Here is a 16,555-nt window from a genome sequence, read left to right as displayed (position 1 = left end):
TATATATATATGCCATTAATGCACATGTAAGTAAAGTTTTGCTGGTGATAATTAAAAAATGGTTGTAGCAGACATACAAGTCAGATTCAGAAGAGGACATGGAACAAGAGATATCATTGTTGATGTCAGAAGAATTTTAGTTGAAAGCACAGAATACTAGAAAGAAGTTTGCTTGAACTTTATTGACAATAAAGGCATTCCACTGTGTGAATCATAAAAATGATATGGATAGCATTGCAAAGAATGGGTATTCCTGCAATGATATAATTTACTTATGAGAAACCTGTACATAGACAAAGTACCAGTTGTTTGTACAGAACAAGGAGATTCTGTTGTTATTGATGTTAAGTGCCTTTGTGTCAGTTCTGACTCATAACAACCATGTACATGGTGTCCGAGGACCAGTGGTGGGTTTGAACTCCCGACCTTATGGTTCACAGTCCAGTGCTTATCCTACAACGTCACACCAAGAGTCCAAGGAGATACTGGATGGTTTAAAATCAGGAAAGATGTACACCAGAGTTGTAACCTTTCACTATACACATTCAGTATGTATTCTGAGCAAATAATTTGAGAAGCTGGATTATACGAAGCAGAATGTTACATTAGGATTGAAGGCAAACTCATTAACAACCTACAACATACAGATAACATCCCATTGCTTGCTGGAAGTAAAGAGGATTTGAAATATTGATGAAGATCAAACACTACAGAGTTCAGTGTGGAATTCACCTCATTATATAGAAATCAAAAATCCTCACAATTGGACTGATAAATAACATCAGGATAAGTGGAGAAATAATTGAAATTTTCAAAGATCATTTTCCTTGGGTATACCTTCAATACTCATGAAAGGAACAGTCAATAAATCAAATGATGCATTGCATAAGGCAATCTGCTACAAAACACCTCTTTAAATTATTAAAGACATTTCGAGGAGCAAGGTCTGCTGGACATAAGCTATTGTATTTTTAATGACCTCATATGCATGTGAAAGTTGGACAATGAATAAGAAAGACCATAGAAAAATGGATGCGTTTGAATTATGGTGATAGTGAAGAATATGGAAAATACTATGTGGACTGTTAGAAGAACAAACAAATCTGTCTTGGAATGTTCCTTGGAAGAAATGATCAAAGACGACATGTCATCTTTGGACATCTTGTTGGCAGGGACCAGTTCCTAGAGAAGGATATTATACTTGGAAAAGTGGAGGTTCAAAGAAAGAGAAAACTACTTTCAAGAAGTAAATTGACACATTAGCAGCAACAAAGTGCTCCAATTTAACAATTGTGAGGATGGCACAGGATCTGGCAGTGCTTCATTTTGTTGTGCATAGAGTCAATATGAGTCAAAACAGGCTCTATGGCACCTAACAACAACAAATTTTCAGCCGTTCCAGCATGCTTGTTGAAGAAAAAGTAAAAACATCTAGTATTGCTATATGATAGTCCTGGGGTGGTTGAAATTGTTTGTCTCTCAAAAAACAGCTAAAAGGTTGGAAACTCTAACATGCTCAGAGGTGCCTCAGTAGACAGCCCTGGTCATCTACTCCTAAAGGTCAGAGCCTTGAAAACCCTATGCAGTACAGTTTTACTTTGCACGCATGAGGTGTACATGAGTTAGGATTGATTTGAGGACAACTAATAACATCAGCAGTATTATCATTGGATTATCACTGTACCTTTCATCTGTAAGTATTTCACAATGTTGTTGTAATGTGCCATTGAGTAAGAGTAAGTTATGACTCATAGTGACCCTGTATAAGGTTGCCAAGGAGCACCTGGTGAGTTTGAACCACAGATCTTGTGATTCAAATCGACCTTGAGGTTGAATGCTTATCCTAAGGTGCCTTTTTCCATATGAAATTACTGGACGTTTTCCTGATGCTCTACAATGGAAAGTGCAACAGCATGAAAGAACATCTGAAACACTCTGGAGTAAGAAAACTATTTCTTTTTTCAACAGAATGCTTATACTTGTGTTGTTGTTAAGTGTTGTGAAGTCAGTTCTGACCCATAGTGATGCTGTATGGTTTTTGTTATTGTTGTCACGTGCCATCGAGTCAGTTCTGACCCATAGCGACCCTGTATAGTGTTTCTGAGGAGCAGCTGGTGAGCTTGAACCACTGATCTTGTAATTCATATGGCTTTGCAGTCTGGCACATTAACCCACAGCGCCACACATTATTTGGGTTTGCATATGACCATGCTATTTTTTTCGTATACTCCATTTTGCCAGATTATCAAAACCCATTTTTATTGTGCATCATGTTTTTTAACATGTTTCTATTTATGCACCAGAGAACACCACCCCAGTCTCCACTAAAAACAGATCTGAATATGTGGACAGTAATCATATGGTTAGAAAGGAAGCCTTTCATGATTATTTTTAATGTATCCATAACCACTTCAGATGTCTTTTTGGAAACCAGCTGCAGAATCAATGTGTTCAAATTGGTATCAGTCAGTCTCTACTGTGTGTCAACTCCCATTAATTTCTTAAAGACCAGGTTCTCTGCTTATAGGTAGGAAGAGGAGTAATGTGACTTTAAGAGTTGGGTTATAATTCAAGTATGTATAAGCATAAAAGAGCATAAGCTGTTTTTACTGAAAGCAAACATGGTCCCTAAACCTAGGATGTAAATTAGTATTACAATGAAAGCTGCCAGAAGGACAGAAGCTTGGAAGTGTTCTCTTCTCTGAGCAGCAGGAGACTGTTCAGGTCCTGCTGTTTTGAAAACCTTTCTCCCCCCATGCAGGCTGCCCTGCTAAGAGAAATCCATTTGAATATTTTGGCAATCACAGAGGCCCCCATATAAATTATGGATACAGAAATGCAGAAGACAGTCTAACAAATGGAACACGGTGGAATCTGTTTTTCTGCCGCCATATGGTGTCGACAGAATGCCACTTTGTTTCTCTGGGAAACAGCTCATCATTAAAAAATAAATAGCATCTTTTCTTTGGGGAGAGAACCCACAGTCATTATTTTGAAAAATAACAAACAGGAAACTCTGTCCTTTCATTTCACGATCTTTATTTCCCTTGCATTATTGCTATTGCTACACACAATAGGCTTTGTCTTCCAGGTGAACTCATGACGTGTTGATACCTGTTGGTGCCTCAGAACTTAACGTCCTGTTTCCCTAGATTTAGGGAGCTAAATCCAAGCACAATACAGAATAATAACTGCACTTCATTATAGATTTCTATATTTTTTTGGAAAAAAATTATCCTTTCAACCTAATATGTGCATTTTACTTAAGGTCAGATTTCATGCTTATTGACATATTGCACATACCATCTTGATTTATGTAAATTTTAATAATTTTCTAATAAAATTAGGACAGGTTTATTGTTTATAAAATAAAGCTGTAGTTATAATTAATTGATGGGTTACTTTCTCCTAAGAAAAAATGTATCAAATTCCTTAATTAATTGTAATGCAATGCCTGTTCACACCTTTCGCCCTCCTATAACCTTTTCTCTGGGATTGTTCCATGTTGCCCCGAAAAAATCTTTCTTCCAATCTTTCTACAAATCAACAGCTGAACTATCACATTTTCAATGCTCTTTATAAACAAAACAGTGTATTTTCAAATCATTATAACTCCATAATTCCCGAAGTGTTTTAATAGAAATAGTTTCATTCAAATTTCAAAATAGTCCTGAGATATGGGTAGGAATGATTATTTTACCCATTTTCCTAACTAAGCAATGTAAAGTGAGTTATGCATGGTGGTGGGAGTAATATGTTGTCAAGTCAGTTCTTACTCATAGTGACCCTGTATAGGGTTTCCAAGGCTGTAAATCTTTATGGGAGCTGAAAGTTTCATCTTTCTCCTATGAAGTGTCTGGTAGATTCGATCTGCTGACCTTACAGTTAGAAGGTCAGTACACAATCCACTATACTAAAAAGACTTTCGGTGCTCAATAATTAACCTAAATCTTAGTGATAGAATTAGAGGAGGACTTCTGATTCTCTGGTGAGAGCATTTCTTCTAGTGCATACTGATACCTCAGCAAAGGGGTAATAAATATTGTGCATCTTCTTGCACAGATGGTTTCATCATGAGATTAGAATGTTTTTCATATTCATAATACACAGTCTAACATAGAATAAAGAAGAAGAAAAAAGACATAAGATCAATAAAAGTTATACTACATTTGTGCTGTAAATTCTAAGGCTTTCAATAATTGTTTCACATTTGATGAACTCTTTGAAGTAGGATTCATGTCATAAAAGTGCTTGAGTTGATAAGCCAATTTTCTTTAATACAATGTTATCCTGAAGCAAGAAGTGATTTCCTAATATGCGTCCTGTTGAAAGCAATGGACACCGCCAGGTAAGTGAGAACCCCACACAAAATCTGATCCTGCTGTGCACTATAAGTCATGAACACAAGAGATACCATTCCTTCCCACCCCAAACTGTCAACATTAAATTCTTTTCTGCAGTGTAATGTTGAGTGTCTTTTCACTGAAAGAGGACTCCCAGCTTGATTTGGTGGAATTCATGTCTGCTACTTCTAAAGAGGAGTCCTGGTGTGGTGCTGTGGTCTGATGCGTCAGAATGCAAAGTCGTTTGAACTGCAAGGTCAGTGGTTCAAGCTCACCAGCTGCTCCTTGGAAATCCTATACAGGGTCTCTATGGGTCTGAATCAACTCAATGGCACTTAACAACAACAACAACTTCTAAAGAAAGCTTATTAAAAAGAATAACTGCTCTCAGGGCACGTAAGACATCATGGGTTGCTTTTTTTTTTTTTCTAAATCAATTCATATTAAGCATGAGAACTTTACAAATTAAGAAATGAGGAAATATTTTAGATCTGTAAAGCTCCAAGGCTTCTGTTTTGTTCCTTGCTTCTGGAAGCATAGTACTCAAGAAATGGCATACAACTGGTGAATGACTTCATAATGTTGACAGCAGTTTGACAATAGAGAGTGCTGATAGCTCTATGGCACCGAGTACAGCAATTACTGAGGCACAGCCAAACACTATATAACATGCATAGCAAGCATCAAAATTATTTCCATTTAAAGTTAATTAATAATATATTGTTTAATATTTTTATAAGTTTTTATCTTTTTGCAAAAATAGAGAAAATACAGTAACTATCAAGTCAACATTGTTTTACATATTCAATTCAGCGACATCAATTTGAACCACAAGGTTGGTGGTTCAAGCTCATTAATTGCTTTTAGGAAACCCTATACAAAGTCACTATGAATCAGAACTGACTTGACAGCACTTGACAACTACAACAAAACCTAATTCTTCAGTCTGACATTGATCAAATGTGCAATAAAGATGTATTGATAATTTCTAGTGATTGGAATATAAAAGTTATAAAACAAAGTAAGCCACCACTTCTTGCCTTTCTTTGTAGCCCCCCACCCCCCATTTTGGGTAGCCAATGTCCAAATTGCCCATCTCTGTCTACTCTATGTGTGGAGGGTGTGGGAATGATTCTTGCTGTAAGGACTTGTTCCCTCTTTTGAGCTACTGCTTCCATAGGTGTAGGTCAAGTTCACCAAATTGTATGAGGATACTTTTTTTTTCCCCTCTTCTTTTTACTTCTGGTTGAGCTCTGATCATCCAGTTATTGAAGCCAGGACAAGTGGGTATTATCTGCAAGTGTGGGTGTTCTTATGCATATGCCCTCTCTTCTTATCAGCTGGACACTTCACTCTCCACTCTAGTCCTCTGTGACTATGTCACTGACTCTGGGCCCAAGATTTCCCAGGTCTTGCCGCACTGCTGGCCAACCAGGTCTTCACCCGGGTTCACAGAAGTCTATTGAACGTTGTAGGGCTTAGCTCGCTGCTTCATTGCTATTTTTCCCACACTTCCCCTTAACGGTGACAAGCATGATGAACGTGGTCACCAATCAGAGCATGTATTCCCTCCCATTGAGTCTTAGTCTTGGAAGGGGGTTTGCATTGAGGGGACCCGACCACTTGCCTTGATGTTTCCTGGGCAAGCCAGTTGTTTGTTCTTGTAGTAACAGTCGGTCTGCCTATGTTGTTATATATTTTTCCTGTAGGTCTTTCTTTCAAGAAGTATCTTCTGTTCTTCTAGCCACTCCAGGTTGGTCTGCTTGTCCTTTCAAGTGGGAATTTCCCATCTCTGGAGATCTGGATGTGGTTCAGGCTTCCACCTATATACTTACCTATTTCAGATGATCCGCAGGAAGCCTCCTTTACTGGGCATTGGTGAAGTCTTTTGATGCACACAAGTTTTTAACTTTTAGTATGTCCCACTCATCTATTATTTTTCAAAATGTGTGGCAGTCTGAATATTCCCTGAATTAGTGTCCTCACGTTTGTCCCTATTTTTTCGTTGCTGATCTTCATAATTTTAGGATTCACATTTAGATCTTTAATCCATGTTGAGTTCATTTTTGTATAGGGTGTGAGGCAAAGGTCTTGTCTCAAGTCTTTTATATATTGCTTTCCAGTTCTGCCAGCACCATTTGTTAAAGAGACTGTCTCTTCCCTATGCAATGTGCCTAGGCACTTTGTCAAAAATCATTTGGCTGTAAGTGGTTGGGTTAATATCTGGATTCTCAATTCTATACCATTGATCAATGTCTCTTTCGTTGTACCAGTACCAGGCTGTTTTGACCACCATAGCCATATAAGAAAGTTTGAAATTGGGGAGTGAGAGACCTCCAACCTTGTTCTTCCTTTTAAGCAGTGCTTTGCTTATCCTAGATCTCTTTCCTTTCCATATAAAATTACTAATTGTCTTTTCCATCTCTTTGAAGAATGTTGTTGGAATCTGTATTGGGATTGCGTTGTACGTGTAAATTGTTCTGGGTAGTATTGACATTTTCACGATGTTGAGTCTTCCTATCCAGGAACATGGTATGTTCTTCCACTTCTGTAGGTCTCTTGGTTTCTTGTAGTAGTGCTTTGTAATTTTCTTTGTATAAGTCCTTTGTTTCTCTGGTTATGTTTATTCCTAAGTATTTCATCCTTTGTGTGGCTATTGTAAATGGCATTGCTTTCCTAATGTCCTTTTCATCGCTATTGCTGTTGCTGTAGAGAAATCCAACTGATTTTTGTATGTTAATCTTATACCCTGCCACTTTGCTCAATCTTTTGATGAGGTCCTGCTCCGCGGGAGAAAGATGAGGCTTTCTACTCCTGTAAAGATTTACACCCTCTGAAACCCTGTACAGGCTCGCTATGGGTCGGAACTGGCTTGATAGCACTTAACAACAACAACAATAGTTTTTTTTTACTGAGTCTTTGGGGTTTTCTATATATAGGATCATATAATCTGTAAATAGGGAGAGTTTTACTACCTCTTTGCCAATTGGATGCCTTTAATTTCTTTATCATGCCATATAGCTCTAGCTAACACTTCCAGCACAATATTGAATAGGAGCGGTGATAAAGGGCATCCTTGTCTGGTTCCTGTTCACAGGGGGAGGCTTTCAGTTTCCTTCCATTGAGGGTGATGTAGGCTCTTGGTTTTGAATATATGCTTTTGATTATGTTGAGGAATTTCCCTTCAATTCCTACCTTGTTGAGTGTTTTTATGAGGAATGGATGTTGGATTTTGTCGAATGCCTTTTCTGCATCAATCAATATGATCATGTGGTTCTTCTCTTTTTTCTTATTTATATGGTGGATGACGTTGATCATTTTTCAAATGTTGAACGATCTTTGCATCACTTTTATGAAATTGACTTGGTCATGATGTATTATTTTTTTGATGTGCTGTTGGATTTTGTTGGCTAGGATTTTGTTTAGGATTTTTGAGTCTGTGTTCATGAGGGATATTGGTCTATAATTTTCTTTCTTAGTGATGTCCTTCCCTGGTTTTGGTATGAGAGTTATGCTTGCTTCATAGAAAGTGTTGGGGAATTTTCCTTCTTCTTCTATGTTCTGGAATAATTTGAGTAGAATTGGTGACAGTTCTTCTCTGAATGTTTGGTAGAACTCTGCTGTAAAGCCATCTGGGCCTGGGCTTTTGTTGGTCGGGAGTTTTTTGATGACCCGGTCAATTTCTTCTTTTGTTATGGGTTTGTTCAAATTTTCTACTTCAGTCCGAGTAAGTTTAGGTAGGTTGTGTTTTTTTTTAGAACTGTATCCATCTCATCCAAATTTTCAAATTTGTTGGAGTACAGCTCTTTTGAGTATTCTGTTATTATCTTTTTGATTTCGTTTTGTTCTGTTGTGACTTCCCCTGTGTGGATTCTAATGTGATTTATTTGTGTCCTCTCCCTCTTTTCTTTAGTTAGTTTTGCCAATGGTTTGTCAATTTTATTAATCTTTTCAAAGAACCAGCTTCTTGTCTTGTTGATTCTTTCTATAGTTTTTTGGTTTTCCATCTCATTTATTTCCGCTCTTATCTTTATTATTTCCCTTCTTTTGGTGACTGTAGGTTCCCTCTGCTGGTCTGTTTCTAATTGCTGAAGATGCTGTGTGAATGTGTTAATTTTGGCTCTTTCCTCTTCATGGATGTGTGCATTTATTGCAATAAATTGTCCTCTCAGGTCTGCTTTCCCCATGTCCCAAAGATTTTGATATGTTGTGTTTTCATTCTCGTTTATTTCCAGAAACTTTGTGAATTCGCGTTTAATTTCTTCTTTTACTCAATCACTTTTCAGCAGGGTGTTGTTCAGTTTCCATGTCTTTGATTTTATTGATTTGAACTTCTTATTGTTGATTTCTAGTTTTATGGCATTGTGGTCTGAGAAGATGCTCTGTATAATTTTGATGGTTGTGAATTATGAAGGTGGTCAATTCTTGAAAATGTTCCATGCGCACTGGAGAAGAATGTGTATTGTGCTGTTGTTAGATAGAATGTTCTGTGTACATCTATGAGGTCAAGTTGGTTGATTGTGTTCTTATGTTCCTCTGTAGCATTGTCGAGTTTCTTTCTGATTATTCTATCCATTTTCAAGAGTGGTGTGTTGAAATCTCGCACTATGATTGTGGATTTATCTATTTCCTTCTTCAATTCCATTAAGGTTTGCTTCATGTATCTTGGTGCTCTTTCATAGGGAGCGTATATGTTTATTATAGTTATGTCATATTGCTTGATTGACCATTTGATCATGAAATAGTGTCCTTCTTTGTTTCTTATGCTGGTTCTCATCTTAAAATTTACTTTGTCGGAGATTAGTATAGCGACTCCTGCTTACAGTTGGCTTGGTAAATTTTCTTCCATCCTTTAATTTTTAGTCTGCTTTTGTCTTTGTATGTAAGGTGTGTCTCTTGTAGGCAGCATATTGATGGATCTTGTTTTCTTACCCATTCTGCCATTCTTTGTCTCTTCACTGGTGCATTCAGTCCATTCACATTCAATGTAATTATCGATAAGTATGAATTGATTGCTGTCATTATTTTACTTTTTTGGCAGTGCTGATCGTTCTTGGTTCTCTTTTCTTTCTTATGTTGGGTTTATGTCTTTTGAGTTGTTTTTGGTCAGTTTCCTCCTACTTTTTTTGTTTGCTTGTTCTCCTTGGGAATTCGTTTTTATGATATGTTGTGGAATGTTAGCTTTCTTTGGGGTTACCTTGTAGTCTACTAACTATTCTCTGCATATAGGATACTCCATTGTAACCTGTAATTTACCTGGCATCCTCACCACCAGGGCTTTCATTGCTGCGCTTGTCCCTTCTTTGACATTGATATGTTTTCGGCCTTCAGTTGATCTCTCCGTTCTTTTGATTTTATAATTGTAGCCTCATTTTGTTCTGGACTCCACTATCTGTTGGCTGTGTTCCAGGTGGTGTTGCCATACGTGTCAATCTCTGTTTGTTGTGTGTTCTTGTTGGTTCTTTGTCCACAGAACTCCCTTTAGGATGTTTTGAAGTGCTGGGTTGGTTTTGATAAAATCTCTCAAATTCTGTTTTATCCTGGAATGTTTTGATTGAACCATCATATTTGATTGATAGTTTTGCTGGATAGATAATTCTTGGTTGACAGTTTTTTTCTTGCAGAGCTTTGTATATGTCTCACCATTGCCTTCTCGTCTGTATGGTTTGTTCTGAATAGTCAGAGCTTAATCTTATTTGCTTGCCTTTATAGGTTATATTTCTCTTCTCCCTGGCTGCTTTTAATATTCTTTCCTTGTCTTTAATTTTTGAGAGCTTGATTATTATATGTCTTGGAGATTTTCTTTTGGGGGTCTATTGTTCCTGGAGCACGTTGGGCTTCTTGAATATTTATCTTCTTGTCTTTCAAGATGTTAGGGAAATTTTCTTCCAGAAGCTCTTCAACGATCTCTTCTGTGGATTTCTCTGTTTCTTCTTGTTCTGGAATGCCAATAATTCTTACATTATTCCTCTTTATGTTATCCAGCATGAATCTTAGACTCTCGTCCAATTGTTTTATCCTTTTAGCAGCTTGCTCTTCTACCTTGGCAGTATTGAGAGATTTGTCTTTCAGCTCTCTAGTTCTGGCTTCCATCTCTTCTAGTCTGCTCCTTTCCCCTTTCTGGCTATTGTGTATTTCTGATATCTTATTATTGATCACTTGGGCATCTTTTTCCAGGTTTTGTATTGTTTCCAATGCTGTGTCAATCCTATTTGATTGTTCCTGGACAATTTTTTTTACTTCTTCCTTATTTTCCTCGACCCCTTTTCGGATTATTTGAATTTGTTTCCATATCATTCTTCTGAATTCCCTTTCAGGCATATCCAAAACCCGCTCCTCTTCCTCTATAAAGCCTTTGTCTCCAGTTCATTTGTGCCAGCTTCCCTCTTCTGGTTTTGGATATGCTTCAGTAAAGTTGATTGTTTCTTATTGGTCATGGTTATTATTTTATTATTATTATTATTATTATTATTATTATTAATATGATCAGGAAATGGGTTTCCCTTTTCGTCTGTAATGCGTAGCAGATATTGTTGGGTCTTGTCTAAGTGGTGGAGTATTATGTTGTAGCTTGGCTATATGGCCACAATTGCTGCTTCTTCTTATGGGACGTAGGGAGGATAAGTTCCCACCTCCAGGAGGGATATGTAATCAAAAGGACTAAAAGCGGAAGTAATATAAACACATGGACAGAAACCACCACATTGGAGCAGATATGTGGCTTTGGTTAACTTTTTCTGTTCCCTGTCCTGCCAGAACAGCCACTGGAGGGTCCCCATTGTTAACTAGGAGTGGGGGTAGAGGGCTTAGAAGCAGCGACAGATGGGGGATGACAGATGGGGAAAGCCCCTGCCGACTTTCTCACACTCTCAATGCATGGGTGAGCTGCACCCAGCCGATTTTTATTGGGATTTCAAGCCAGGGCAGGGAGACTTGGGTGGGGGGCCCTTCTTCCCCCCGCCCCCCAGCTGGAGACGCCGCCCTCTGAACAAGCCGGCCCAGGCCCTGCCCTCTAAACCATGCAGTCGCAGGAGCAACCCACGGTCCCACAGGCAAGAGTCCCAAAATACGCACCCTTCCTTATCCTTAGTAGCGCAATTTCTCAAAAATGCAGGTTCAGGAGACTTTATGATAGTTTAAAATCCGTGGGACTGGTACACGAACGTTTCATTTGTGAGCTCCCACATGTTTTTCCCCATAGCCTGTCCCTACCTTACTTCCCTGGCTGTCCTTCCATACCAGAAGCCAGGGTTGTATTCTTTTGCCATAATGATTCGATCTGCATGCTATGCAAATAATCCAAGAAGCTGGATTATATGAAGAATGATTGGCATCAGGATTGGAGGAAGTCTCATTAACAACTTGTGTTGTCCATGTTATACAACATTACTTACTGGAAGCAATGAAGACTTAAAATACTTAATGATGAAGATCAAAGATGAAAGCCTTCAGTATGGATTAGATCCCAATGTAAAGAGAACAAAACCCCATGCAATTATGTGAATAAATAACATCATAATAAAAGGAGAAAAGATTGAAGTTTTTAGACTTCATTGTGCTTGGATCCGTTATGAACACTCATAGTAAAAGTAGTCAAGAAATCAAATGTCGTATTGCATTGGGCAAATCTGTTGAAAAGACCACTTTAAAGTTTTCTTTCACTTTGAGAAATGTTGAGTGTGTTCTTTTCTTTTGTTTTCTAACTATAGGTTATTATTCTTTACTTTGTCTTCTTGAAGTGACCTTTGAGATTTTCTATTTGGCTCTTCTATTTAATCATTTCTTCCATTTGCTTTAGTATCTCTACATTAAAGAGCAAGTTTCAGAGTCTCTTCTGGCAACCATTTCGAGTTTTTCTTTCTTGTTTTTTTTTTCTTTTAATAACCTTTGCTTTCTCATGTAGGATGTTCTTGATGTCATCCTAGAAGTCTTTTGGTCTTTGGTCATTTGTGTCTAATGCATCATATTTGTTCTTCATATGGTCTCTAAATTCAGGTGAAATATATATTAAAGGTCATATTTTGGCTTTTGTGAACTTGTTTTCATTTTTTCAGCTTCAAACTGTACTTGCATATGAGCAATTCATGACCTGTTCCATAGTTGGCCCCTGGTCTTGTTTTGGCTGATGATACTGAGTTTCTCCAGTTTCTTCCTACAAATGTTGTCTATTTGATTATTATGCATTCCATCTAGTGAAGTCAATGTGTATTGTCACATTTATGTTTCTGACAAAAGGTTTTGCAATGAGTAAGTCATTAGTCTTGCAGAATCCTGTAATATAATTTCCAGCATCATTTCTATCACCAAGACTATATATTCTTACTACTGATTCTACCTATTTGTCTCTAACTATTATGTTTCAATCAAAAAAGTAACTATCAATGTAACTTGACTGCATGTTTGATCAATTCCAACTGAAAAAGTTGGTAGAGGTATTCAATTTCATCATCACTTGCTTCAGTGGTTTGTGGGTAATAATAATAATAGTAATATTAACTGGTCTTCCTATTACAGATGGCACTATACTTCAAAATAGATCATGATGTAACACATTCCCTTTTAGTTTGTCATTCTTAGCATAGCAAACCATATGATTATCTAATTCAAAATGGTCAATACTAATACATAATATATGGATCCTTATGTTTGTCATTTGAATTGTGATAACTTGAAATTTTCCTAGGTTCATATTTTGTATATTACAAGTTATGATTATCAATGGATGTTTGGGTTTGAAGGTGATCACACTTACAATCACGATGAATTCATAACTACTGGTGATTGGAATACAAAGGTTGAAAACAAAGAGGTATATTGGTAGTTAATAAATATGATCTTGGTAATGGAAATGATGCTGGAGATTGCATGATAGAATTTTGCAAGATGAGGACAAATTCATTGTAAATAACTTCTTTAAACAACATAAAAGATGACTCGACACATGGACCTCATGAGATAAAATATGCAGAAATCAAATAGATTACATCTGTGGGAAGAGATGGTAGAAAACCCCCTTATCATCAGCCAAAGCAAGGCAAAGGGCAGACTATGGAACAGACTGTCCATTGCTCATTACAAGTTCAGGCTGAAGCTGAAGAAACTTAAAGCAAGTCCATGAGAGACAAATTGTGACGTTGAATATCCCAACTAAATTTAAGAGATCATCTCAAGAACAGAGTTGATATATTAGACACTAATAACCTGAGATAAAAAACAACTGTAGGATGACATCAAGAATATCATACAAGAAGAAAGTGAAAGGTCATTAAGACTACATGAAGAAAGGAAAAGACCAAAATAGATGTCAGAAGAGACTCTGAAACTTCCTCTCCAGCACAGAGATGTTAAAGCAGATGGAAGAAATGAGGTGGTAAAAGAGCTGAACAGAAAGTTTCATAGGACAGCTCAAAAAGACAAAGTTAATTATTGTAATGAAATGTACAAACACCTGGATTTATAAAAACAGAATGGGAGAACATGCTCAGCATTTCTCAAGATGAAAGAACTGAAGAAAAATTTAAAGCCATGACTTGCAATATTAAAGGATTCTATGGGTGAAATATTTAATAATACAGAAAGAACTGGTCAATGTTCAACCATTTCTAGAGGAAGGAAATGATCAAGAGTCAATAGTACTGATGGAAGAGGTCTAAAGAGCACTGAAGGCATTGACAAAGAATAAGGCTTCGGAAATTGATGGAATACAAATTGAAATATTTCAACTAATTGATGCAGCACTAGAGGCACTCAATCATCTTTGTCAAAAGATTTGGAAGACAGCTACCCAAGCAGCTAATTGGAAGAGTTCCATATGATGTCCATTCCAAAGAGAGGTGACACAACAGAATATGGAAATCCTTGGACAATGACATTATTGTCACATGCGTGTAAAGTTTTGCTAAAGATATTTCACAAAAAGATGCAAAATACATTGACAGATAATTTCAGAGGTTCAAACCATATTCAGAAGAGGACATGGAATAATAGATGTCATTGCTGATGTAAGATTGATCTTGCCTGAAAGCAGGAATACCAGAAAGATGCTTACCTGTGTTTTAATGACTATTCAAAGGCTTTTGACTATGTGGATCCAGAGAAGCTGTCAACATTGTGGAGAACAAATATTCTAGAACACTTCATTAAGCTCATGAGGAACCTGTTTATAGACCAAGAGACAGTCATTCTAACAGAACAAGGGGATACTGAATAGTTTAAAATAAGGGAAACTGTGTACCATGGTTGTAATCCTTTATCACACTTATTTAATCTGTATGATTAGCAAATAACCTGAGAAACTGGATTCTTTGAAGAAAAACGTGATATCAGGATTGGAGGAAGACTCATTAACAACCTGCAATATACACATGATACAACCTTACTTGCTAAAAGTAGAGAACTTAAAATACTTACTGAGGAAGATCAAAGACACAGCCTCATTGCAAAGAAACAAAACTCCACACCACTGGATCATGGAGAACAGTTTGAAGTTGTCTAAGAGTTCATTTTGCTTACATCCATTACCAACACTCATGGAAGCAGCAATCAAGAAGTCAAATGACATATTGCATCTGGTAAATCTGCTGTACAAGACCTCTTTAAAGTGTTCAAGATCAAAGATGTCAGTTTGAGGACTAAGGTGTGCCTGACCTATGTCACGGCATTTTCATTAGCCTTATATGCATGTGAAAGTTGCACAGGTAATAAGGAAGTCCTTAAAAGAATTGATGCATTTCAGTTATGGTGTTGGAAAAGAATGTTAAAAGTACCATAAACTGCCAGAACAAGCAAATCTTTGTTGGAAGAAGTACAGGCAGAATGCTCCTTTGAAGATGGATGGCAAGACTTTGTCTATCATACTTCAGACATATTATCAGGAGGGACCAGTCCCTAGAGAAAGACATCATGTTTGGTAAATTGGAGGGACAGAGAAAAAGAGGAACACCCCCAACAAGATGGATTGGGACAGTGACAGTAGCAATGGTCTCAAGCATAACAATGGTTGTAAAATTGACACAGAACCAGGCCGTTTTACATTCTGTTGTGCATAAATTTGTTATGAGACAGAATCAACTCAATGGTACCTAACAACAATAAGAGAGTTGTGCTCCATGAGCAAATGAAAACTCTATTCCCTTCTTTCTATTAAGGTCAATTATCCTTGAGGAGGCAGCTCTTCCCCAGTCATATTTTGAGTGCTTTCTAACCTGAGCAACTCATGTTTTGGTAGTATATTCAACAATGTATCGCTACTAATCATAAAGTTTTCAATGACTAACCATTTAGAAGTGATCCTTCGCTCTACCTTCCTAATGTGGAAGCTCTGCTGAAATTTGTCCACAGTGCTTGACCCTGCAGGTATTTAAAATAGTGGTAGCATAGTTGCCAGCATCCTGGCAACACATAAGCCACCACAGTATGATTAACTGACACGTGAGACTTGTACATTTATCTGATGGGCAGCTAAGACTTGTAATTCATATTCTTTATTGACTTGTTATATCTCCCTGTTGTTGTTAATGACCTTTGAGTCAGTTCTGACTCACAGCGACCCTGTATAGGGTTTCTGAGGAGGAGGAGCAGCTGGTGAATTTGAACCACAAACCTTGTGGTTGAAATGACCTTGAGGTCTAGTGCATTATCCAACAGTACCACACCAGGACACCTATATCTCCCTAGGCAGCATTAAAACTTTAACTTTGGAATTTCTGTGTAGAATTTACCTTAATTTTTACTGAAATTCAGTCAGTGTGCTTTGACCTAGTACTCTAACTAATAACATTTGTCTTAGATCCTGATAATAGTATTATATGTACTAATGAATCATCTGAGTATTTTGGTAACTACCATCAAACTTCTTTAGAAAAGCCATGAATTTTGTTTATTTGATTTCTTAAATCTCATATTACACTGTGTAGAAAGCTTCAGAAATTAGACTCATTTTCTATCCTTGTTATAGGAAAAATGTTACACATTGCAAAAAGCCCATTTATGTTTTTTCACCATAACAATTTGATGGACTCTATTAAATTGTCCAAATGGTCTCTCATTACTGCCTTTTATTTTACCTCAGTGACTAAGGGTCAAGTTTCTTTGCTTTGGATTTGATTTCTAAGTAGTTTGTCTTATGAAATAGGTCAGGCATTATTTGGTGCAAAAATAGTTTAAGAATATAGAGTTGTAGTTTAATACATTTTTGAAAAGGCCAATAATAA

This window comes from Chrysochloris asiatica, unplaced genomic scaffold (assembly GCF_000296735.1).
Source record: "Chrysochloris asiatica unplaced genomic scaffold, ChrAsi1.0 scaffold00016, whole genome shotgun sequence".
NCBI lineage: Eukaryota > Metazoa > Chordata > Mammalia > Afrosoricida > Chrysochloridae > Chrysochloris > Chrysochloris asiatica.
The sequence above is the reverse complement of the archived record's forward strand: the minus strand, read 5'-3'. Positions refer to the sequence as shown.